The sequence below is a fragment of the Melanerpes formicivorus genome, unplaced genomic scaffold (genome assembly GCF_026170545.1).
Source record: "Melanerpes formicivorus ecotype bairdi unplaced genomic scaffold, bMelFor1.0.p_v2 SCAF_4, whole genome shotgun sequence".
In the NCBI taxonomy this organism is placed as follows: domain Eukaryota; kingdom Metazoa; phylum Chordata; class Aves; order Piciformes; family Picidae; genus Melanerpes; species Melanerpes formicivorus.
The window spans coordinates 15,558,421-15,585,520 of NW_027142356.1; the positions used below are offsets into that span (position 1 = coordinate 15,558,421).

Genomic DNA, 27,100 nt, shown 5'->3' on the forward strand with positions numbered 1-27,100 from the left:
TGGAATGAAGCTGGAGGTGGGGAGATTCAGGCTAGATGTGAGGAGGAGGTTCTTCACCATGAGAGTGGTGAAACCCTGGAATGGGTTGTCCAGGGAGGTGGTCGAAGCCCCGTCCCTGGGGGTGTTTAAGAGCAGGCTGGATGAGGCTCTGGCCAGTGTGATCTAGTGTGGGGTGTCCCTGCCCGTGGCAGGGGTGTTGGAACTAGATGATCCTTGTGGTCCCTTCCAACCCTGAATGAAACTATGAAACTATGAAACTATGAGTAAGAACTGCAGATTTAAATTTTGGTGAAGAAGTAATTGTGTTAGTTATGCATATTATGATGAAGGGCTGAATGTGCTGACTTGATATATGATGGATGAAACCCAGAAAAGCACTTGTGGATCATTTTGCTGGCTAGCAAATATTTGTAAGGCAAGAATGCAACAGTAAGTTTCATTTTACTTCCCTTTTTTGTATATTATAACACAGAGAAGAGTTGATATCCAGTGCATGCTGCTTATTAAGCAGAGTATGTAAGAACCATGATAAAATGATTCAGTTCATCAGTCAACACTGCGTGACATCCTACTAGCTGTTACAGAGGAGAATAAACTATTTTGCTTCTTTTAGACTGACCTGTCACATCAGTTCTCTCTGCTGTCTTATCAGCAAGGAAGAGCTGTAAAATTCTCTGGTTTTCAAGGTGAACTTTCCCTATCACCCCAAAGAAGGAAATGTGATTCAGTGAGATTGAAATACTTGATAACCCGATTATAATTTTTCAATCAGGTAATCCAATTAATTTCAAACAAAAATTTAACTGTTTCAATTTAATTTTTTTCTTTCTCCACATAGATCTTTTTGGAAGTGCATATAGTTTTTCAAATGCTAGCTACATTATTTCTTTTCTGCCACTTCCAGGCTATAATTGCATTCATGAGTAAATCCCAACAGATTGCACACACACACACATATATATGTGTGTATGTATGTGTATATGTATTTAGATTTTTAGTTTTCTTTTATTTTTTTTTCTGCAATATTATGCTTCTGCTTTCTCCCTCAGATTTTATTGCATGCACAGTAGTAAAGAAAACCAAACAAAATAGAAAGGCCTTTACATAAAACATCACAGAATAACCTGTAGCCCCAAATCTTTGAGTGGGAAGCATTAAAAACAGGATCTCAAGTCTGGTTTCCCAGTTTGAAACAGGAAATTTATCTTCATTCTCCTGTGTTACTCTGTTGTGAGTAACCTTCTTTGTACAAAATAGTTGTACAAAATACAATAAATTTAAGAGCCAGATTTGGATCTGCCTGTTTGCAAAGCTTCCTTACATTACTGTGTGTATATGGCACTCACATATATACATATATACAGAGAGGAGGCTGGAGAAAAATCACTTTACTTAAAAGAAAGGAAGTAAAAAGTACTAGAATGAAAAGAATTTTCCAGATATTTTCATTGTGGAATCCAGTTTAGTGTTGCATTATTGTATCATTTTATAATCTCACCAGTACATGCCCTGTTTTAGTAGGGGGAAGGAGAATAATTACACTGTAAAGGGGTTTTACAAGGGAACTGTGACTAAACAGCAAAGAAGGCTGCTCCTACCATTTGGGTATTCTGCAGCAGGGCTGATCAACTTTTGTATGTAAATTAAGGGTATTGAGGGAGAACTGTTCTGCAGCCTTATGAGAAATAGTTCATTCAAATTCAAACAATTAAGGTGGTGCTGGGAGGTCTCTATGTTGCCCACTTTGAAAGAAGTGAATGCATGAAGGGCAGAATAAACTAAGTAAATCTAAAATGTGGTTTAGCATACAGAACAAGTGTGAGACTAGAGAGAGGAAGATTTCATACTGATCTTTAGAAAAACACATGTAAAACAAGTCTCCCTAGAGAGCAGTAGGATTTTATATTAGCAGCTGGCAGGGAGTGAGGTAGTGTGAGTAGCGTGAATAATGTGCGCACAGTCCCTCATATGTTTGAAAGGAAAGAAAAAGGAAGTAGAATAGAATATGTGTTTGTAGTCAGGAGCTATCACAGGAAAGATTAAGGCCTGGTTAATCTAGCCAAAATTAACCATAGAGAAAAAAATTTTCTCTCCACTAGAGATTCACAGCCTAGAACCCTGTCATAAATGTAGGCATTTGTTGCCAAAGAAAACATTTTTCTCACTGAAAGATAGTTTCTTTTGAAGGACTTCATATTAAATGATCCTTATAGTTGATTCAGTTTGCAGCAAAAATATTTAGCAGAGAATAAACTTGTTGTTTAGAAATAAATAAAAAAAATTAATAATAATTAAAATTCAGAACACAAATGAAAAATTATCCAAAATGTTTCATTTCAAATCCAAGTCAGTGGGCAGTCGCAGTCCTTGAAGAGATGAGACCGTGGCTGGAACTGGAATCAGATTCTAATTAGAGGCAAGCAAATAATTCCAATGAAGCTTGAGAATTCCACACATTTTGCTTTCAAGAATATTTGAGTACCATAAGCCATCTTAGATCACATCTAGTGATCTGAGATGTTTAGAGAAACTGTACATTATACATGGATTGCCTATCATCAGCATCCTGGGTAGTGGAAATGCCTCAAGAATCATAGAATAGCAGAATGACTTGGGTCCTCCAATGGCTATCTTGTCCAAACCCCCTGGAGTGAGCAGATAAGGTTCTCCTAGTTCAGCTACAGCACTGTGGAGTTCGAGAACAAATGCTTACCAGAAAAATGGATTTACTATCTCGTAACACTATCACGGCTGATAGTTCAAATAACATTTCTGAGAGAGCTGTCAATATTAATGTACTATCCACATCATGTGTTTGATAGTCTGATTACAATATTTTCTAAACTCAATGCTATCCAGCTGTTAATGTTGATTTTGAAAATTTATTGTTGGAGTCCTGGGTTTGGTTGGTTTGTTTGTGTGGGGTTCTTTGGTTGGTTTGTTTTATTTTAATTTTGTTGTTGTTTTAAAAATATTTTAGTTAGTGCCAGATGCAGTGGGAGAACATTAGTGAATATTTTTTAAGAAAGTGTTAGGCCTCAATTCACTAAATAAAAGATTTTATGGTTATACTGGATGAATTAGAAAAACAAACATTAGAAATTATTGCCTTTAAGAAAATAGTTGCTAGGGTTAGCCCTCTTCCCTCTATGTCCTCCTTACCATTGTCTTATTCAGTTCAGAGTACCTTTGCATCAGATGATTCAAGGACATCTATGCATTAATTGGTTGAATTTTTATATTATTTCATTAAATATATGTTCTATATGTGGCAGGAAACTGTTTCAAAATTAAGGTTTTGTAATTAAGGCAGCATAATTTCTGTTGCTCTAGAGAAAAGGATCCTATCTATGCTTGTGACTCATTTTTAAGAAGGAATTCTTAGATGGTCACTTAAACAAGACTTTCAGGTCAGTACTTTTGTGCTAGGCACAAATAATGCAACCAGGCATCCAGAAAATATGATCCTAGGGGCCTGATGTGCAATGCTGAAGAGCACTTAGAGATCAGCTTTAGTTAAATGTACTCTTAGCATATATCTATGAGCTTTATACCCTGCTAAATTAAGACTTATTTTTAATTTATTTATCTCAAGCATCTGATGAAATATGTCTAAATCAATGTCATTTAAGGGATACTTTAGAATTTCCATAAAGATTCTTTTTAATTCTTAATTTCTATTTTAATCTCTTGCCATTCTTCATTTGGTGGAAGGGTAGCTCTGCCTGAGGAATGAAAAGCGTTTACAATCAAATAGCAATTTTTTCGTTGACTTAGTTTACATTTATACATATATATACAATTTTAAATGCATATAATTTTAATGCACATATTTCAATATTTGCAATATATAAACCAGCTAGTAGTTGCTCTTGAAAGCACAATTAATTAGATAGGCACTTAAAAGAACTGAAAGTCCATATGCAAGTCTCCAAGGATGTCTGGTCTAGTGCAGGAAGAAAACAAATAAATACCAAGAAGGAAAAAAACAACAACCCTACAACAGGCCATTTATAGCTAGAGAACAGATTATGCTAAGATATTGTTTTTTCTATATAAAACTACTTCTTCAAGGGAACACAAAATGACTGCTAACCTGGTGATAAATGCATGTGGCCACTCAAGGAAAAAATGGGGCCCATGGACCCTTCTCAGACTTTCTTGCTTGTGTTCTCTGGAACACTTAGTTTTAAGACAAGTGAATTCTCTTTCTGGAAGTATTTTCAAATCATAGATTTATCTTTCACTAGCTCAGGAAAGAGAAGCATTAGGGAGAGTAATGACAACGTGCTGAAATGAAGATGACAAGATCTAAATTGTCAGAGTGAAGATGAGAGGCAAAATAGATCAGAAGTTTACATGCAAGCCTGGGAATTACAAGAATTCAAGAATCAAGACAGTAAAGAGAAATTTGAAAGAAGGCAGTTCAACGTTCTAATTTAAGAGACTAAATCTCATATGCCAGCAGGATTTGAGAGATATATGTTGAATTGACAAGGACTAGAGTAGAAACAAATCTTTGGCATTCTAAACAGGAATTTTCAGTTGAAATTCTAGAAATCAGGAAGTCTCAAGATAGAGAGGAGAAGAATATGAAGTATCACAAGCAAGTTGCAATGTTCAATTAATACTACATTAATGGAGGAAGAAAAATCAACTGTAATAGGGATGGAGAAACCCACATGTACACCCCCCTTTTTTTTCTCTAATTCTAGTGATGAGACAGTCAAAAAGCCTTTGAGATTGATGTGGTAGCTCTTCAGAATCAGACTAATTTAAATTTTCCTTATTTATTTATTATTCCTTGTTGCTTTTCTTTGTAACTGAAAACATAATAGATGACAATTATTTTTTGTACCAGAGGGTTATAATTAAGGACAGAACAGACATATGGCAGATAATGCAACCAGTGAAATTAAAGCCTAACAAGCTATATATAACTTCACACAGCATTAATTCTCAGCATAAAACATCTGTAATGTACTGTGAATTAAAATATGAATATTCAATTCCATCTTGCTTTGACTTTATTAGTAGTATCAATATTTACTCTGCCATATGCAAAGATAATTAGAATAATAACATTGCATTAATGTACACCAGTTGTCTTCATCCGTATGGATCATAAATGCTTTATAAAGCTTAATAGTGAGAACATATAGGTCAAACTCTGTTTCATTAGCTCAAGTCAGTATTACATTGGTTGTACTTGCTTGAGTTTCAGGATATGACAGAGAACGTACAAGCTGCGCCAGGGGAAGTTTATGCTGGAGGTTAGGGGGAAATTCTACACAGAGAGAGTGATTGCCCATTGGAGTGGGCTGCCTGGGGAGGTGGTGGAGTCACCATCATTCCAGGTGTTTAGGAGGAGACTTGATAGGGTGCTTGGTTGCACGGTTTAGTTGATTAGGTGATGTTGGACGATAGGTTGGACATGATGATCTCAAACATCTCTTCGAACCTGGTTTATTCTATTCTATTCTCATAATATACATGGGAATCACTTTACTCACAAATGAAGATCAACCATCCCTAGAGTGAACATCTGCTGTTTCTAATGGCACTCTGCAGCATTACACCAGATTGGAATCAAACTGTGTGCTAATTACTGAATAACCAGGGTGTTTCCAATACATAAAACTTACCCATCACATGATATTTCTCCTAATTCTCTTTACATTCATCTTCATGCCAGCCTCCTTTATAACGTAGTTTCTTCAGAGAGTGAAATCCTCTCAGCACTGGGCAATCTTTGCTTTCACTGTGATTAATACAAAGGAAGAACACAATTATCTTATGAGATTTGTGTTCATAGCTGAAAAGCATGCACCTCACACATAACATATACAGCTTCTGAATTTTCTCATGTCCAGAATCACATTTCATTCTTACTTTCCCTGTATGACTATCTATTAACATTAAAGAAAATCATACATACTTGTTTTTAGAAACTGGTGCAAATTATATTTCTTTGCATCTTAAAATTCCTCCTGTTTCTTTAGGATTTTAATCTGTTTAACCACTCTTGAATATGTAGAAAAATATTTGATTATGGATCCTAAGGGGAGCACATAGTCTTTCTGTACTCATCTATGCAAATGATGTTATATTATTTTTATTATAAGATTATTTAATATTTAATGAAAAGAAAAGCTGCAACAAGTTAATTTCCAGGGGGATGTCACAATTTAACAGTAAGTGCTCAACACCAGATTGGAGGTTTTATTCAGGTGGGAATTTGGGGGTGTGTGTTTGTTTCTTTGGTTTTTTATTATTGTATTTTTGTGCAAGGAAAGGCTTAAAATACAGTACTGAAGAATATTGGCACTAATGAGATGTAACTAAAGGCAGAGGAGAAAGCTGTGAGAAACTGAAAAACAGTGCTTGAGCCCCTTCTTTCCCCAATCCCTGAAGTATTGCACAGCAAGCATTAATAATGAAATTACTCACAGACACTTACAAGGAGAGGGCTGTCAAGTGTTCTCTCAACAGCACAGTCAAAATTAAAGGCTTCTTTCTTTTTTTCTGTGGGCATGAAAGCAGCCTGGGCATCCATACACTCAAATTCAGAAAGCTGTTTTCACCTTGCGGGTTATAAACCATGCTGAGCAAAAATCTTTCTTACTTAATACTCTTACCCTCTACCAACAAAGATTGCGACTAACAGTGTAGAAGTCCTGTCCATGTCCACCCTCATCTCCTTGTCCATTATCTCTCCCCAGATTCTGCCCTTTGAATAATTATCTCTTCTTCATTAATCTGTTCAGCATTCAGGAGCTCTGGAAAACAATTCACTTCTATCCTGAAGTAATAATAATAATAATAAAGGTCATTATGCTTGACCCTGTTTTGAGTCAGTGCAGAGAGATGGAGGTTTTCAGCTTAGACACTAAAATGATGTTTAACACACTTCCTCCAATTTGCTTGTTTCAAAAAGGAAATGAACAAAAAATACCAAACAAACAAAAAAAAAGCGGTTTTACCCAAAGGGTAAAAGACAAGACACAAAGGCCCTCAAGCACAAAACATGCTTTGCACATATCATGGTTTTTAACCTGCTTCACTCATAGTCAGCTGTGCCTTAAAAGACTCTGTTTCTCCTCATTTCCAACAATTGCCTGAGATCATCAGAATTCTGTGGCATAGATAAAGGTATTTTGCAGCTATTAGCCAGTCCATTTATTCTCCTGCATCTATGCTATGGAGAATACAAGAATCCTCAAAATAGCCCTAGCTTTCTTATGGCTAAAAGCAGCCATCACAAAATTTTCAGATCTTAGAAGCATTTATGTGCATAATTGTAATGCTACTTTTTTCCCCCCTCCCCACAGCTCTGCTGTAGAAACAGAGAAGTGTATATTTGCTGTATCAAAAGGAGCAACACCAAGATTGTGCTATAATATCCCATTATGCCACAAAGCAGTGGATGCCTGTTGCTTGTCTACTCTTCTGCCAAAGAGAAAGTCAGACAAAATAGTCAGTGGGGTAATGGCTTGCAGGGCTACAGCTATAATATAGCCCACTCATGGAAGCTTTGAAATATTTAACTGTGGATAGTAAACATGAAAAAAAAAAATCTGTATTTCTAATGAAAACTCTGATGTCACAATACTGATTATGAATGTGTATTAATAGGAGTGTAAGAGACTTCTTTCACCTACTTTGGCTTCTGTCTCTGTGGTAATATCCTTATACTTTCCTAAATAAGGATTTTGGATCAGACTGTGCACAGTTCCAGGCAGATGTTCACCATCTTTCTTTTACTAGTAGTGCACTTCCTTGCTTCTCAGATCTATTTCAGCACTCTCATAGATAATTTAATTTCTGTTCTGTGCCTTGCAAAGGCATCTTGACTTCATGTATCACAGCTGTAGTTGTCTCGCCCTCCACAGAGTCAATAACTTATTACATTACCTGTTTTCCAGCAGCTGCCATTCCTTCTGTATATAAGCCATCTGCTCATTTAACTCTGAAAACCTGGCTTCTCACAGCCCTTAGTGACTGTTGTCCTCTACCTGTGGCTGACCAAAGATGCTCAGTTCCTAACACATCCAGTCTTTGGCAGATGAACTTCTCTTTCTCTCTTCTTTCCTGGAAATAAAAGGGATTTTTGCTATTTATCAGTCCAGTATTTCCAGGTGGTCAGAATCTCAGCCAGACTAACAACCATAAAAAAGTCCCACTCTGTGAGTTAACTGTGTTCTCAACAGTCATCTATGCATTGCTTTCACAGTAGATTGTGAAAGTGTTACAGTTATGTTTGAGATTCACTGTGGATGGCCAAAAAGTCATACCAAGCCTACTGCTCATCTCTATCTGAGGTCAGTATCAGGTACCTCAGGTACCTGTAAGAGGAGCACGATCTTGCAGTGATGTACTTCCTGCCATACTGTTTCCAGCAATCAGCATTTCATGATGTTCTTCTTTTAGTTTAATTATAGAATCAGAGAATTGTTAGGGTTGGAAGGGACCTCCAGGATCATCCAGTTCCAACCCCCCTGCCATGGGCAGGGACACCTTCCATAAGATCAGCTTCCTCAGAGCCACATCCAGCCTGGCCTTAAAAACCTCCAGGGCTGGGGCTTCCCACCACCTCCTTGGGCAACCTGTTCCAGTGTCTCACCACCCTCATGGTAAAGAACTTCTTCCTAACATCCAATCTGAATCTAACCATTTCTAGGATTTTTTCCATTCCCCCTAGTCCTATCATTAACTGACACCTTAAAAGGTCCCTCACCAGCTTTCTTGTAGGCCCCCTTCAGACACTGGAAGGCCACAATTAGGTCTCCTCAGAGCCTTCTCTTCTCCAGACTGAATAGCTCCAACTCGCTCAGTCTGTTCTCATAGGAGAGGTGCTCCATCCCTCTAATCATCCTCGTGGCCCTTCTCTGGACATGTTCCAGCATGTCCAGATCCTTCCTGTAATAGGGCCTCCAGAACTGGACACAATACTCCAGGTGGGGTCTCACCAGAGTGGAGTAGAGGGGAAGAATCACCTCACTCAACCTGCTGGCTATACTTCTTTTGATGCAGCCCAGGATGTGGTGGTTGTCACATTTGAAACCTGGTAACATGAATTTCTGTGGGATCCCATAAAATATAGCAATTATCATGGAATATCAATGTCAGCAAAAAATTAACTCAGTTACCACTGAACAAAGCAAGCTGTGCTTTTCCCTACACTCTCTCAGTTGCGAACACAACCCATTTGTGAGTTACCTGAGGCTATGGCTGCCACATTTTGTCTTTGCTGATATGTACTACACTAAATAGATAAAAAGGTTTTGAATCAAGCAGTTTGGAAAAAAACTCAAGCCCACAATACAGTTACATAACTGAGGGGGTGGGGAAAGAAAATAAAATACAAAATCCTGAAAACATAGCGTTCAGTTATATTGATCTCTTTTAATGCTGAGCTATCAACACAACAGAAATGTTTGAATCATCATGTAATAAAGAAATAAGGGTGAAGACATGCGCACTTTACTTGAAAGGTCAGTGACTGTGTCTTCAGAAGTTTAAAAAGTATGAGCCCAAGAGAAGCTGAAAAAAAGATCTACTTAATTGTTCAGAAGAATATGAAAAGTAGAGGCAGTTGAAAAAAGATACAAATTTCAAAAACCCCACCTGCTGTTTTCTTTATGCTGGAAATAGCTACTTTGTGATAGCTTGAACTTTGTACTAAGTCAGTCAAATTGCATTGCATACCTCTCAGATTCTGGCCTTAAGAATGCTCCTGTTGTATTCATTTTTGCCCTGCTAAAATTAATGATTTGAAAACAAAGCATAGAACTACATGATACACAGTGAACTTTTACAAATGCCTGTGGTGGTTTTGGCTGGAATAGAGTTAATTGTTTAGCCTGCTCAATTGTTCCTATATAAACTGCTTGTTCAATACCCTTCAATGATTCCTGCTTCAACAACTCAGGAGTCCGTGCATGCTTTCCAACACATACACATAGGTATGATTGCAGAGCTCATATTATTCCCGTTCTGTACCAAACTTCCATTTCTATCAGTTTGATTCCTCACATATCTAACCTGTGGCAAAAATAAGATTTTAAAGAAGGGAACACATCAGTTTATCTTTCTTGACTGCTAAATGTGGTGTGTTGGGGGTAAAATATCACAAGGTATAACTCCACTGACTTTAATGGTTCTGGGCTGTGCACACAATTTGGCCTCATATACATCAGAAATACTTGAGTGCATTATTTTTGCAAGGTTGTGAACATTCTGAATATTCTGAAAAATTTAGAGAGAAATAAATTCAAACAGCAAGACAGGCGAGAGAGTGAGGGAACATCCAATTAAGAATGTCAAAAGGATTTAAATGCTCTGCTTTCAACTGCTAGAACTACTTATGTATTTGGAAACTCTGGCTCAACACTTGTCCACCTTCTTTTAAAACCCATCATTAAATGTCACTCCTCTGTTTGACTTCACTCAGAATACACATTTCCATTTCTTCCTCACAGAAATACATACAAAACACATTTTCCAGGAAGTATTTTAACATAACAAGCATAAAAAGACAATTAAAAACAACTCTACCTTTTTCTTTCCCTGTTGAGGGTTAAGGCTGTGTCAGCCACTAGCGTGGCAGATGCTTCCTATTAACCCCTCTCCTTTCCCAAATGAAAAGGGAAAGAGAATAGAGAGACTTATGGATTGGAAAATAAAACTTAAACAACTTCAATAAAAATAATAACAATAAAATGAAATAGTTACAAATATATACAATACCAATACCAAACGAAATGCCCTTCATGGCAGTTACATCACCTTCACCACTTGTGCTGTGGGCATGCACCAGATAAATTGCAGACTGGATTCAATGGTGGGTGGGAACTATATTCAGGAACACACAAGCTGGGATTAAAGGCAAAATGGACAGAGCCCTCCTTGGACACCAGCCATTGAGGAAGAAAGCTTGACCCTTGTGATCCTTCAGCTTACTTGTATATGGTGGATTATGGAGGGGAATACTGACTTGTGATAGCATAGCAATCCTTGGTACTAACTACAAACATTGAGTGTTATCACTACTAGAAGCAGACACTGTGAAAATATGTAGTGAACTTCAGAAAGTGCAGTTACTCAAAGGAGACTGAGCTGAAAAGCAGATTCACTGAACACAATTGGTTCTGTTCTAATTCAAACCAAGACATTTCCTCAAATAATTTTAGTTATTTCCCAGCTTTTTTAAGTTCATAGTGTAAAATGATGAACCTATTTTTAAAACACAGCTGACACTGTTCCATGTTGAATAATGTGATACAGAGCAATTTTAAACTGAATCATAAAAGACATTGATGGACTGTTAAATAGACTTAATATGTTCTGATGTGTACGATATGTTGAAATATTTATTTGAATTCTTTGGATTTATGAAACAAAATGAAACAGTTATCCTAACAATCTACAGCCTATACAGGAAATACAATGGTGTATACACTAGTAATTCATTTTTGTGCCTTAGTATTTCTTGCTTACCAGTTCACCAGGAAATAGATTTATAACCTATTGCAAGGTTAAAAGTCTTCAAATGAAAATCTGTAAAAGTGCAGCATCTAACTAATGAAATATTTTAATATGGGTCCTTGTTATGGGAGAATATTTCCTGCTCATTTAAAACTTTTCTTACAGAAATTGAGAGTCTTTATTGTTGGTGGGGTTTTTTGTGCATGTGGTTTTGGGATTTTGTTTTGTTTTGTTGTTTGTTTGGTTGGTTGGTTGTTTTTAATTCAATGGCTCTGATATGAACTAGCCCTCTGGTGTTGTACTGTGACAAAACATATTAGACAAACAATATTTGGACTAGACCTTTGACATTTAATAATTTTTTATAGGATTTTAGACCTTCCTGTTTGCAAAAGATGATTAAAAACATGTAGAACATCTTTCAAAACCTAATTCTTAAGCATAAATACATATTTTCTGTGAAAGAGTTCCTAAAATAATTACTGTAGCTGCAACTCTTGATTACATGTATCTACTTACCTCTGTGATTATGCATACTGGATGTTAACAGGCTAGCCTGAAGATGCCAGTTATTTTATCAGCTCAACACAAAAGTTGGCACTATTAATTGGAGGGTTATATTTTGTCTGCGTTTTACTTCTCTGCAACCACATTTTTGACTAACATCTGCTCACTCTAATGCCTTTGCCATGTTCTAAGTTTTGGTTGCCCTGTTTGGTTTTATTTACTTGTGACATTGTTCCATGTCTTCCTCCAATATTTTAAGGGCTGCAGCTGATGAGTAAACTGAATCTCTTACTCCAGCAAAAGAGTTTGGCCCCAGGGGTCAGTACTCGGTCCAGTCTTGTTCAGCATATTCATCAGCGACCTGGATAAGAGAACAGAGTGTACTGTATCAAGGTTGCTGATGATACAAAACTGGGAGGAGTGGCTGACACACCAAAAGGCTGTGCTGCCAGCCAGAGCAACCTGGACAGGCTGGAGAGTTGGGCAGAGACACAAAGTTCAACAGGAACAAGTGTAGAGTGCTGCAGTTGGGGAGACCCAATGGAAAGCAGCTCTGTGGAGAAAGACTGGGAGTTCTGGTGGGCAGTAAGTTCACCATGAGCTAGCAATGCGCTCTCATGGCCAAAAAGGCCTATGAAGTTCTGGGGTGTGTTAAGAAGAGTGTGGACAGCAGGTCAAGGGAGGTTCATCTACATAAGGTGGTCTTGATAGAGTTCTGGAACAATGGATTCTTCTGGATGCATACAACTCTAGTACCACATCTTCAAAAGACTCGGAGGTTGTTCTGTTCTATATCTTCTTGCTGGTTCTATATATAGCCAAGTCATAGCATAACAAAGACTAAAACAGTTATTGTGCAACAGAATGCTGGTGTTGTTGGATATACAAAAAATATTCACTTCCTTACTTCTATTTTCTGTTATATTTGAGAGCATTATCTACACTAGGATGACTTTATTTTAGAGTACTTCTCAGACTTTATTTCACCAGTAGAGTACACACTCCTTCCTTCACCATACTCATTAATGATTTGTACTCTGCTACACAATGATAATGTAGAACAAAGTAGTTACTATTCCACACATCTGTGTAATTAGGAGCTACTGCTGAGACTTTTTTCACTCCCATGATGTAGGGGCTGGAAACTGTACTGATTTTCATGTGCAGTTGTAATCTGCAGCTCCAGAATAGTTGCTTGGAAGGATAACAGATCAAGGAGGACTTTTGTTCACTTACAAACACATACTTAAATATCTACTGTCGTTAATTTTTGAAAGCACGTTCAAAACTCAGAAAAAGTGCTTTCTTTCAGCAAGAAAGCCAGTGGACGAAGCTGCATTTTGTGCTTCCTTCTTCCCCAAAAGTGCATGTAAAGATACTGAAAGACTAACATGAGGTCTGGAGTATCTATGGGCTGCTGTGAGAGGGCAGGGTTGCTCCCAGTGTCACTGCATAAAGAGGTTTAAGGGAGATTTTACTCTGTCCTTACTTTCCTGCCACAGATAATTCTGGAACTGGCAAAGCAGGAACAAAGTGTCTGTAAAGTGCAACAGATATCTGTGTCCCTCCTCCTATATCATGAGCCCTCTCCTTATTCTTCCTGAGTACAAGAATCCTTTCTGAAGCCTTGCTGTGTGTGCTGCAAATAAAAGTTGAAGCTCCTGGCTTAGCAAGCACCTAGTTCTAGCTCTCTATGAGGGTCTATAGGTACAAATTCAAATCATAATATAGATAAAAATACAAATTACAAAGTTCCTCCAGCATATTTTTATGGTTAGCTTGAAAACAGACAGACTGACAACACTCTCCACATTCACTGTTAGAAAACATTTTTCCGTTCCTCCCATCACAGGTATTTTTCATTCCTTTTCTTTCAAGATCAAGGTAGCTCCTTGACCTTCCTGTAACAACACACTTGAAGCATTCTGGCCCACTGCTGTTGCTGTTGCATAGCCTCAGGCAACTTCCTGAGCCTTGGTACCACTGAACTTGGTTTTTCATCAGCCTTCCTTCATATGCTAAAACTTGCCAGAAGACCTCACTGAACTTACACATTGCAGCTTACAACACAGACAAGAGAAGAGTTCTGAGAAGGGAATATGCTAGGGGTGTGATGATGGTGGTGGTGAATTACCAAGTCTTTTTCTGTGGTCATTACTAATTAGTTTTGCACATCATACATAGTTGCAGTTGCACAGATAACCTTTTCCTTTAATCTTTCACTTCATTGCTGACATCCCTCATGTCCTTAGAAGATACTTTTTTGAAGTCCTTCAGCCAAAATCATGACATTAGTTTTCCATAAACCCCAAAATCTAATTAGAAGACTACCTTAAGCAAAGTATTTGAGGCTACGTTAGTGCCAGAAAATTAGCATTATTAGTCTCTGTTCCTATTTCTCAAGTTTTTGCTCTCTCTCTATCCATTTTCATATACTTTTCCAAAATATTGAAATATCCTATAAAAACAAAACAAAAAACAACTCAGAATAATTTTCCTAAGAAACAAAGACTCTTGATTTCATATAAATTCCAATACATTTCAGTTTGTCCTACTGCCAGCACAAGTTTTTTAATTAAATCTTACAGGGGGAGGGAAGAAGGATCGGGGGGGGGGGGGGGGGGGGGGGGGGAAGGGGGGGGCGAAGTTGGGTGGGAAGAAAACCAAAAGAAAACAACAGAAAGAGTAATAGCAAAATTATAGACTAGATATATGTAAGTAGAGAAATAGATTATGAACTTTTTATGAATTATTGTTCAATTTTCTAACCAGCAAGGATATTGTTCTAATTAAAACTGTTACTATTTTGTTTATTACAGACTGGCTATGAATAAACTCTGAATGCAATCCCATTTTCTAAAATGGAAAATACAATAATAGGTACCTCTCCTCCCACCCCAAAAGCATTTTTTTACTACAAGCAGACAAGCAGAGAAAAATCTCCAACTGCATTATTCTGGCTTTCAAAAATTTCTCAAAATAAGGTCACCAATAGGATTGTATGGATAAGTGATTGGTTTCCCTACCAGAGAAATATCATCTGGAAAGGATGGATTACACAGATATTCCAGCCTATGTCAGTTAGTTTACTGAAAAGATACTCAGATAAATTAATTTAGGTAAACAAGGATTAAAATGACATAAAATTATTTTTACACAGTTAATATATTTATATATATTATACATATACACACACATACACACATATATAAGCTTGCTATTTGACCTAGACATGGTGCTTGAGTCATTCTTCAGGACCATACCTAGGAGCATTTAATACCACCTGTCTCTAAGGGTAAATTGTGAACGCCTTATAATTTTAAAATGAAGAACAGTGGATGACACTGCTATTCTTCAATGCTTGGAAATATAGATATTATCTCTTCAGTGACTTCAGAATAGGACAGTACCCTCATTTTTCAAAGCCCAGTTTTCTACAGTCTCTCTGTAGTCTCCCAATGACACAGTCTTAAATCACTGGAGGTTTAAATAATCTTAAATATTTGGGGGTTTTGATATAAAAATAAGCTATGATGATGAAGCAGCTTCTTGGTGGGACATGCCCCTTCCAGCTCTGAAAGGATTACAATGAAGTCTTAAACTTCCTTCCATATACTCCATATCTTCTCAAGATAAATTTTGCCTTCTCTTCTGCTTCCATGAAAAGAAAGCTGAGATCTTCAGTTATTTTCACATAATTATAGTTTATTACATTCATCCACATGCAAAAACCAAAGAACTGATTTCACAACACAAACTCAAATACCAGTGAGCTGTTTCTCTAGTCCAGTCATAGCTGAATCCTTCTTTTTCATAGCTGTGGCTAAAATTCAGTTATAATAATTTCTTTTTTAAATGATGAATCAAGTAGATAACATAACCTACTGTTCAAGCACATGAATAAATCAAGTGATGTCAAATTTCGTGTTACAACACTTGCTCCTACTTCCATCACCCTCACCCCAAGAGGAATACACGCTAACTGTAAAAGATTTGTAAATTCAAACGCTGTATGTAACCTTTAGTCAGTTTTCATGTTGGTTTCAATGTAACCATCTAGTAATAACTACATTTCCTGTGAAATGTTCTGCACAAAATCACTTGCCTAAGAACCATTCTGTACTACAGCATGTAACTGTTTGAGCTGGCACATGCAACACAGCATGTTCCCATTCCCAGCAGCTCTCCAGCTGCAATTAGACAGTGTGAGGCCCTGTCATAGCGGCTGGCCCACAGCAACAGTGGATTTGATGGCCTACAGCAACAAAGAAAACTATACTTAAATTCAAACAAGTTAATTAAAGCTAGTAGTTGTTTTGCCACATTTAATTAAACTATGTTTAACTTTCCCTTGCCTTTTCTGAAGCATATTCAGTAGAGTAGTAAGCAGGAAATATTTTAATCCCATTTTAGTGCACATAGTCAAAGGGACAGCACCTTTTCCTCTTAACTTTTTAAATTGTGCATAAAGAAAAAAAAAAAAGAAAAAATAATTTTTTCAGTGAACAGTTCAGTTCAGATATCTAATTGCAAAAACTAACCCCTGTTGTAATATGGGTATAGGTGTTTGATCACCTTGAAGGTACTACAAACACAGCTACCAGGCCACAATGTTAGCAGGCAAAGACGTTTATTATGTTTTACAGCAAGTTTATATACTCTTTTAGAAAGCATATGTGTCACATCTTAATTGGTAATTTTCTACCGGCATGCTTGTAATTAAGGCATTCAATAGGTTAAAATAACAAAACAATATTCCAATACATCCTACCAAATTCTGCCAAATTTCTCCCTTCAGTTACAAGAGGTTTACATTCTTTTCTAAGTCAGAGACCAGACATGACCTTCTCTAATTTAAGCAAAGGCAAATCTCCCCCTACAAACCCCTTCCATAGTGAATGGAGGCTGCATGCTGACAGCCATTTTTGGCATCTATGTATTCATAGTTCTCCCTGGTCTGGATCTCTCTGAGGTCAAACTTAGAACTTTAGTCAGCAGAATCCTACAGGATGCTAGAGAACATTCCATCACCTGCAGCATAGCAGCACAGACTGTTGCTCTCTTCCCTCCAAACAAAGCAAGTTAAGGCAAGAAAACAGTTTCTTTGCATTATAAAAGAAGTGACAGGAATTGGAGTTCCTCTGGGGTGCTGCAAAAAGGCGTAGCAGAGACTAAGAGAGCAGGTGCTAAAATAAGGAGCTAACGTTAAATTTTAGACATATAGAAATTTGTTCATGATGCCTTCTCTGAGCAGTCAGTATAATCTCTGGGTAGAGTCTCCAAGCAGGAAGTAAAGCGAGTATATGTAAATAGCACAGAAAGAGAGACTATATGATAGAGTAGAGGTACATCAGCATTGACATGATTAATATAGGATTCACCTGTAGAATTTTTCTCACTGTATGACTAATATTTCAGCCTCTCAATCAGCTAGTATCAGCAAGAATTATTAGTTTCTGTACTGAGAGACCTTAAGAAACTCCTCCTGGGTCTGCCAGGTAACCGAAGGCACGAACTCTCTCCACCCTTATAACTCTCCACCTCCCTCACACAAAAGTCAATTATGTTCCTTTGCTTTTCATTTGTAGAGAGGGTAGCCCAAACCCTGTTGTATTTCCCTAGGCACACCATAGTGTGTCAGACTGGAGCCATTACTGGCTCTAGCCTTCCTCACAATGCTGCCCAGCCTCAACTTTAGTCAGGTCCGGCCCTAACTTCACAAGTCTGAACAGCTTCAGTCTGTCCTTAGCACCAAGTTGCCTACAAGAAGCTGATGTGGGTATCTTTAAAAAAGAACTTGCTGTTTACTGTAATGCACCATCAAAGCTGGAGTTTTCCTGGCCTGAATACAATATAACTAAATATACATGCAGTTTGTAAGTGCTGAGAAGACACATTGAAATGCAGAGTGCACCAGTACAGAGAAGTCCAAAGTATCCATCAACTTCTCTGTGTACTCCAGCAGCTACAGGACAGTACTTTTTCTTTGATGATGGATTGCAAAACTCTTTAACAACTGTCAGGAAAAAAACCACAAACAACAACTACCAGCAGCAAATGGCGCCTAAATTCTAAGCTAGTCTCAATAATATGAGGAGTCAGACCAAATGGTATTAGGACCAGTTTTGAGAACAAGACAGAAAGATTTCTGAATTGTAGGAGAGCTCACAGAACAAGAAAAATAGTAATTGCAAGAAGCCCTACAATAACATGAGGAGAACACCACACTGATTTCTGCACCGTCATGTCATCTTCAAAAAAAGCATGAAGTTTAAAACCAAATTAAATTTGCACCTTCAGACATAAAAGTTCTAAATCAAAATGCATAAAAGGAGTATACAATTGATTGAAATGTAAGAAAATTCAGTAAAAACATTATTTTTGCTTGTAACTGAAACAGCATATTGCCTTACAAGCTGAAAATGTTTATAACATTATGTAGACAAAGTACTTTGAAATATCCTACTCTTATTCCTATAAAAATGTATGATTTTTAAGACCTTGAAGATCACAACTGTGAAATGATTTTCACTGTGTAGAAATACAACCAGATTTTGAAAATAATGATTATTTGTCCATCTTAATTCTCTCTGTTATACAACAACCTACTGCTATGGATCCTCCAAAAGTTATTTTTGCGTGTCAAATACAAATTGCCTTCTGCACTCAGTATATTTTGTGTTTTGAGAGACATGGCAGGAAGAGAGGCAGAAAGTTATTCTTGGATTCTTTTAATAGTTTTTTTCTGGAGAATTGTTTCTTTTTTTTTCTTTTTTAATGCTCTCATTGACATGACACATTATGAAGCATTGTGCTGTGAAGTGTAACATCAGCTTGTATCAGTCACACTGCATTAGTTTACATGCCTAGCCTAATGTGTCACTGCACAGTAACAGTGGAAACATTCTACATAACTGCGAGCACCAATATCTTGCAGATGAAAATATCATGAAATAGTTTTTGTACCCACACATTCTGCTGGCATACACGTGCCCCAAACTCTGGAAGGTAACACCACTTAAATGCAATTTTCTAGGACAGCAGGAGGTTATCTGCAATACAAATTCTGTCAGAAAACAGACTATCAGTAAAATTATAGCAAAAAGGAAGAATCTCCTGTGGCTATTTTAGAAATATCTACGCATTGAAAAGCAGCTTTTTACTGTTCATACGATCCTCTGACAGCCAAATATTTTTGGAGAAAATTTGCTGTTGTTATAGATAATTCTGTCTTCATTTTGCTTTGAACATTTTATTTTCACTTAAAAAGAAGTATGCTTTTTCTGCAAATTTGTAGATATAAGGAGACTATTTTTGGATTGACTAACTCTGTCTTCTGCTCTTCTTGCCCTCTCAACAAGCTGAAACAGGGTTTATTTTTAGTACATTTTTTACATCTTTTCTCTACAGTGGAGGATTTCTTTTAACCCTTTCATAGTTATGTGATTTCAGATGAGGAGTAATTGTTGTCTAAGTAATAAAACTTCAGTATTTTATCTAGAAACTATTATATAGATGGCCAAGTTCATATGCAATATTCTCATTTTTAATGGTTGACACAAGAAAACAAAGTATTTTTATTTTTTTTTTCTTTTTTAAATAAAGGTAAGTTGTATTTTCTTTTAGTGTGAGATTCTCTGATTTGAAATTGGGTTACCTATTGAAACATTCAGTGGTAATCTGTGACATGAGCAATGAAAAGTTGTTTCAAGTTTCTTCATAAAAATACTAGACAACTAGGTAAGGGATTTCTTTTTTTTTAAAGTGTCAATTACTTCATTTAAAAAGAAAACTAGTTGTGAATTTTAAAGACATTTTTTGTCATAATTAAAGACTAAACACCATTTTATAGAACATGGTGTTCAGTAGCACAATTTAAGCATAGAGTCATACAGAGATCTGGCTTATTTCCCTTTTCTGTTCAAGTTATTGACTGCATATTTGTATTGAATGGCAACCTTATTATCATAGAATCAATAGAATCAAGTCCAACCTATCACACAACACCTCATGACTAACTAAATCACTTTCTATTAATTTTGGTCTGTAAAGAGCGTTCAGTTCTGTGTAGGGCCCATTGAATGCTGCTGTCACCTGCAGTCAGCTGAACAGTCCAGTCCCATCTGCTCAGATGAGCAAAAGCAAAGTTGCTTTCACAGCTCACTACTAAGGAACATCCTGAACATGCCTACTCTGTGTCATATATGCACATTTAAGTTGTCCTTGTACTTAGAGTGCCACCAGTTTTCACTCACACAGCATTATGCTCCAGGAATGCTTTCAAGATTGGGTAATTGGGTACCAGTGGCATCCCCCAGGGATCAGTGCTGGGCCCCGTCCTCTTCAACATCTTCATTGATGATCTGGATGAGGGGCTCGAGTCAGTCATCAGCAAGTTTGCAGATGACACCAAGTTAGGAGCAGATGTTAGTCAGTTAGAGGGTGGAAAGGCTCTGCAGAGGGACCTCGACTGACTGGAAAGATGGGCAGAATCCAATGGGATGGCATTTAACAAGTTGAAGTGCTGAGTGCTGCACTTTGGCTACAGCAATCCCATGCAGAGCTACAGGCTGGGGTCGGAGTGGCTGGAGAGCTGCCAAACAGAGAGGGACCTGGGGGTGCTGATCGACAGCCACCTGAATATGAGCCAGCAGTGTGCCCAGGTGGCCAAGAGGGCCAATGGCATCCTGGCCTGCATTAGGAATAGTGTGGCCAGCAGGAGCAGGGAGGTCATAGTGCCCCTGTACTCTGCTTTGGTTAGGCCGCACCTTGAGTACTGTGTCCAGTTCTGGGCCCCTCAGTTTAAGAAGGACATTGAGACTCTTGAACATGTCCAGAGAAGTGCAACAAGGCTGGTGAGAGGCCTTGAACACAAGCCCTATGAGGAGAGGCTGAGGGAGCTGGGATTGTTTAGCCTGGAGAAGAGGAGGCTCAGGGGTGACCTCATTGCCCTCTACAACTACCTGAAAGGTGGTTGTAGCCAGGAAGGGGTTGGTCTCTTCTCCCAGGCAACCAGCACCAGAACGAGGGGACACAGTCTCAAGCTGCACCAGGGGAGGTTTAGACTCGAGGTGAGGAGGAAGTTCTTCACTGAGCGAGTCATTCATCGTTGGAATGTGCTGCCCAGGGAGGTGGTTGAGTCACCATCCCTGGAGGCGTTCAGGAGGGGATTGGATGTGGCACTTGGTGCCATGGTCTAGTCATGGGGTCTGTGTTGATAGGTTGGACTCAATGATCCTCGAGGTCCTTTCCAACCTAAGTTATACTGTGATACTGTAATTGTGCATTCTTACCCCATTTTCTCAGAACAACTCCTCTTTCGGTGTGAGAGACAGTACAGCATTGTTCATACTTAGACTGGATGAGGAAGAAATTATTCTTTCCTCTTTTCTTGTTCTGAATTCCCTGTATGAAAACATGCACACAGCTCACAAAGTTGTTTAGGTCCCCACTCTGTAAAGGCAAAGTAACAGTATTTGAGTTGTGAAGTGTGTACCATCCTCAAATCAGGCTACCCCCCAGAAGATTTAACTCCCCCTGTGATTAGCAAAACCAACTTTGTATGCAATTTCTACATCTTCCACTGCATTCAACAAGTTCAGCTGAGATGACACATGCAATTTGTCTTACACTATTACATTTCACATTAATAAATATACATGCTTGCCTCTAAGGATCAGAGGACTGAGTAATCTGTGTAAAGCATGCAGGAAAAAAAATCCCAAACAAAACCAACCAACAAAACATTTTTTTATGGTGAGCTTACAGAAACACAAAGGCTAAACTATGGAAATAACACATCTTCTGCCCTCCTGTATGGGTGCATGAGAGCTGATTTTCAATATTACATGAAAACAACACAGTTTTCTATTAACTTTGACTGGATTGTCAGGTATTCTTCCTTCCATACAGCAACTTTTCCATTTGCAGATATCAAACCAATATTTACAACAATTTCCAGCTTCGGTGGCAACTATTGAACAGTATCATAGTTTTTTCTCATAATTGCACTTGATTTTTCATAACTTGCAGTGTGAAACCAATGCTTATATTTTTTTAATCAGCTCTCCAACATAATATTTACATTTTGATTCAATTTACTTAACTGCCAATTAGATTACATATATTCATGGCGTTTAGATATTTATTATGAGTCCTATAGTGTAGTAGTCTACCAATGATTGACAAAAATCTGAAAAGCTTACATGTGCAATTTCTTTACATATATGTGTAACTTTGCAATATGATTTATCAAATATTTCAGACAACCCTAGGAAAGACATGTTATGTCAATGATTTCAATATTACCAACTTATTCCTCCTGAAACCTATTCCCCACCCACTTACTGTCACAACTGTTCTATCACTTTCAATTGAAAGAATCAGTAAACAAGTTTTTGTTTTGTTCCTGGGATTTGAGGTTTTCTTTTTGTACTGTTGATTTTCAGAGACTACAGCAAATAGAAGACACTTGAAAAACAGTGGTGACACAAGTAACATCCCAGAGGAGCAAGATTGTAAGTTGATGTGCCTCCCCAAGATCAATTTTGCCTAAATACTTGTTTGCAAGACACTGCCTTTTGCCACGTTACAGTCCTGCTCATTGCACAGCCTAGATTTCATTTTTCTTAAATGATGATTTTCTATTGCTGTCCCACCTGCCAGTTGTCTGCCAGTTAGTGTAAGACTGGCAATATCAGGCAAGTTGAAAGCGTTGTTAAACAAATTACAAGGGCTGGTAACACTGCAGTTAACAAATACTGCCTCTATGATCTTGCTTTCAATGTACCCAGGAGATATTACAGGTCTGCAAAATAAACTTATCCATAGTTCATTGTTTCAACATGTCTTACAATAAATATTTGACTGTACATTAGGAGTTCCTGAGGTAAATTTTTGCTTTTTTCTTTTTAATTGACTTGCTAAAAACGTGAGGTATGTCAATGTAAGTATCATCATCACAAACTTTTTACCTATGAATGTCAGCACAGCCATTAACAAACAAATGATAAGAATTAGCTGTTTACCATCCATATTGCAATTTTATATTTTGAAACCTGAATGCAGACCTGTGAGTGTAATAGTGGGAAATGGCAAATACAAAAAAACTCAGCTGTCAAAAATTCATTTGGAACTACTAATCCAAATAACAACAACAAAAGCCCAAAACACAAACAGAGCCAACTCCCCTCACCCCCCAAAAAAAACAGACTTGAAGGTGTAATTGAAAATATGTAAAGAGGACTGATTTGTTTGTGTTTTCCCTGGCAAATATATGTAGGTCATTGTAGAAAAAAATGACTGTGAAAGTGTTCAGAGCAGTCCTTTTTAAGATTCTCTGAGGAAATCTTGGTTCCAGCAGATATTTCTCTATAGACTTCAGTGAACTTTGCCCTCTATGTAACACACAAACTAAATGCTATTTCTTTCCTTTTTTTTTCATTAAAAAAAAAATTCCCAACTTCTGGAAGGCACAAACCAAAAACAAGGGCATGAATTATATATAGAGTGTCTTGTGTATCCTTAATAAAGCATTAATGAACTTAAAAGAAAGCAACAGGAGTTGAAAGCAAGAACAAATTTGAGGGACAGTAAGTCACTCTTTTCCCATGCACATTGTACAGCATGGCATTTAAGGATTCATTCTTGCTTCTAATAAATTCGAATAGAGTTAAAATAGACTTGGCTTAAACAATTTGTCTAATACCTCAGAATTTTCAAAGTACATTTATACTTCAACTTTTAACACTGAGAAAATATTTTCTGTGATTTCAGAAAGAGATAAAACACTCCAAAGAAATCAACGAAAAACGGGTGCATTGTCAGCACCATACATACTATACAGATTGTTACAGATCTCTGATATTTTGCCTACTGAAAAATTAGATACTTATATATGCTTTGAAACAAAGAGGTCATAAGCACATGCCCATAAACACATGGCACCAATGATGGAGAAATTGTAATTATCAGGTTTCATTCATCTTCATGCTGCTCAATAACTCATATTTGCATCAACCTATTAAGGAAGTACCATCTAAATTCATAAGGGGAGAAGATGAATGTTGTTTCATTTTCATGGAGCTTCGAATAGGGAGCTAAGATTTGCCTTTATTTTCAGGGTATTCCAAAAAGTATCAAGTGACACTTTAATGTTTATTACTGATTTTTACTGGAGATTAATTCTTCATTGAGAATAAAATGAAAAATAACAATACAATAATTTTAAATTTATGCATTAAAAAAAATATTTTCTCTACCTCTCTATATAAAACATTTTAATAGTTCTTACTGACAAATATCTTTCTGACTTTAGACTTAAAACTAACTCTTTTAAGTTTTATGTGGAAAATGATCCTGCCAAGTTCATCCTCATGAAACCTTAATACTTTGGAACAGTGCACTGTAATAATACATGATGCATAAATATATAACAATGCATCATTATGCGGTAGCAAACAAATCCTTCTGCTAAAAATAAAGGGAATTAATTAAGTACTAAGAAGTAATGAGGAAAAAAGGCACTTAATTTGTAAATCCTAACTCTACACATAGGTGAATTTGCAAACAATATAGCCAAATTGAAAATCATAGAGCCAATATGGGTATATGATTTTATTTCACTAAAAACCAAAGCTAATTGTTAACAGAGCACTTGAAATGTACCTTTTTAAAGTATTTTGAGGAGATGCAGATGTTATTTTTCAAAACTAATTCCACTGACATTTGTCATTTACTGAATAGTAGCTTTGCTAATATTAACAGCATCTTTGGGATTTAGATCTGTTGCAATAATGTAGCACTACTTACATGTATAAAAGCTGATGATCTTGAAAGAATTTGTCGTAGAAGCACTGAGTAATCTGATCTAGTTAAAGATGTCCCTGCTCACTGCAGGAGAATTGGACTAGGTGACCTTTAAAGGTGCCTTCCAACCCAAACTGTTATATGAATATATTAAATGCTTTTTATTCAGATTTATTGTCATATTTGGAAGGTGTGGGACTGTATTTAGATAGATATGTTTGAATGCTAGAGCAGATAATAAGCATTCTCACTCAGACTCTTGCATCTGTTCTTTTCAGCTGAGTGGGACGGCTTGCATTTGTGCTTGCTGTACTACAGTGATCCGCGACCACACTTCTGTGATAAAGATATTCATAGAGAGGCTTAAAAACCCCTTCTTGTCACATTCCTGTTCAGGTAAAGTAGATATGTAAGAGGAGCAAGGAACAAAAATCTGCAGTGTGCCCACAGTATGAGGGGTGCATGGCAACTCATCGATAAGAGAGGTGAGCGACATAAACCAGCAAACTGAGATACAGCATTGGAATTCAGCCAGCCATTTGGCTTTTTGTGAAAGTAAAACAGAACAGTTTTTCTGGTTTAGATAGCAGTATCAAATAATCCTGTAAGTACTCATGCTGTAGACACTGAGCATGAACAATGCTTTTGCTAAATGTTTAGTCATTTATTCTATATTTTTTCACAAAGATAAAACTATGATTGCAGCAGCTGGGAATTTCAACTGAGGAATTATGTGATTAAAACAAGATTTGAGTTTGTGGCTGTCTTGGAAATACTATAATTTCTTCTGGTACTTCAGCTGTCTCTTGTCAAGTTACTAGTGCTCCTTGTATAATTGGGTATTTCTACATGCACCAATTAGCAGAAGAGCTCACTGCTGTTATCAGCCCCAGTACAGAGTGTTGCAGAGACATCTAACGAGTGGAAGAGATGCTATTCTATTTATTAGTTCACCAGGGCAGCCTTGGCTTTGCTGTTACATGCTTCACATTTGATTACACCCAAAAGCAAGTGTGTGCATGTATGCATGGCAACAGCATTGCATGCTTTAGCATACAGCTACTTTTCAGCCTTCACTAGAAAATAAAAATAATATTTTAAAAAATCTACATAGCATTTTTGTCAATTTCATTTGCAGTTTATTAGATGCAGATAATACTCAGCCCTGGCAGACAGAACAGGAACACCTAGTGTTTACTTTGCCAGTTATTCCAGAGTTTATTTAAGATTAGCTCCTCCATAAAGGCAAACCATCACAAGTGAACTATTTATTTGAAACTTTATTTGACCTCTTTGCTAATTAGTGCATATGAAAATGTCAGCTTACCCCAGGGCAGCAGTAACCCAACTAACAGTTGTTGAATTACCAGAAAATATTACTATATTCTTGTTCTGATATTTTATTTGCAATAATTTGTGTCTCATTTATTTTTTGACTGCATTTTTATTCTTCCCTTATTTATCCATATCAGATCTTTTGCTTATTGCTTACCTTACTCGCTATAGTTTTTCCACCAATAGTTCATTAAGAAAGTTTTTTTCAATCAACATGTCAGTTACTGTAATCATAAGGGATACTGGGTGGTCATTGAGAACAGCATGATTTTTATGCAAGCATACCCTGATGTCTTTTGAAAATATGTCCTGGAGAAGTCTGACAGTAATTTTCCAGAAAGTGAGGCAATTTTTCCCATAATAAATTACATAATGGAGAGATGTAAGTAGGGTCTTGAAAATACATGTAAATTAAACATTTTAAAAAATGTATTGTACTGTAAGATCTTTCTCATTTGTATTACCATAGCATGGCTCAAAAAACCTAAGAGTTGTACAGCATAATGTAGAATAAGTATAAGAGGGCTGCTGCTGCATGGACACAGGCAGGATATTCCCTTCCTTTCTACTGGCATCAGTGTAAAATGTAAACATTATTAAAACATTACTTTACTACAGCCTATTCTATCTGTGTTTAGCATAAACACTACCTGCAGGAAGTTTTGTGTCTTAGAGTAAGAATGACTGAGCAGATTTTTAAAGGGCAAGGATGAAACTCTGCAATGACGAAACTCTGTAATGACAAGCAACTGTAGTACTTTTGGTGTAGGCTTACAAGCAATGCCAATAATAGCCAATCCTCATCTCAGGACAGAGAAATGTGGAAAGTATAACCTGGAAAAGTCATTTTCAGTTACTTGCTGTGATGGAGAGAAATGCTTCTGAAAATGAAATTCTAGTTCAGCATCATTAGTATCTCATGCCAGAACACATGTACACACCTTGGAGACATAACGGCTTTCTC

At 37.1% G+C, this 27,100-nt stretch overlaps 1 long non-coding RNA gene across 1 annotated transcript in view; it reads left to right on the plus strand.

Moving 5' to 3' along the window:
- The window catches only part of LOC137461317 (uncharacterized), an 85,598-nt gene extending 63,099 nt beyond the window's left edge, over positions 1–22,499 (plus strand). The window contains exon 3 of the long non-coding RNA XR_010993326.1: positions 22,443–22,499. This is a non-coding gene — a long non-coding RNA (uncharacterized lncRNA). The remainder of the gene's footprint in view (positions 1–22,442) is intronic.
- Positions 22,500–27,100: the final 4,601 nt, after the last annotated feature.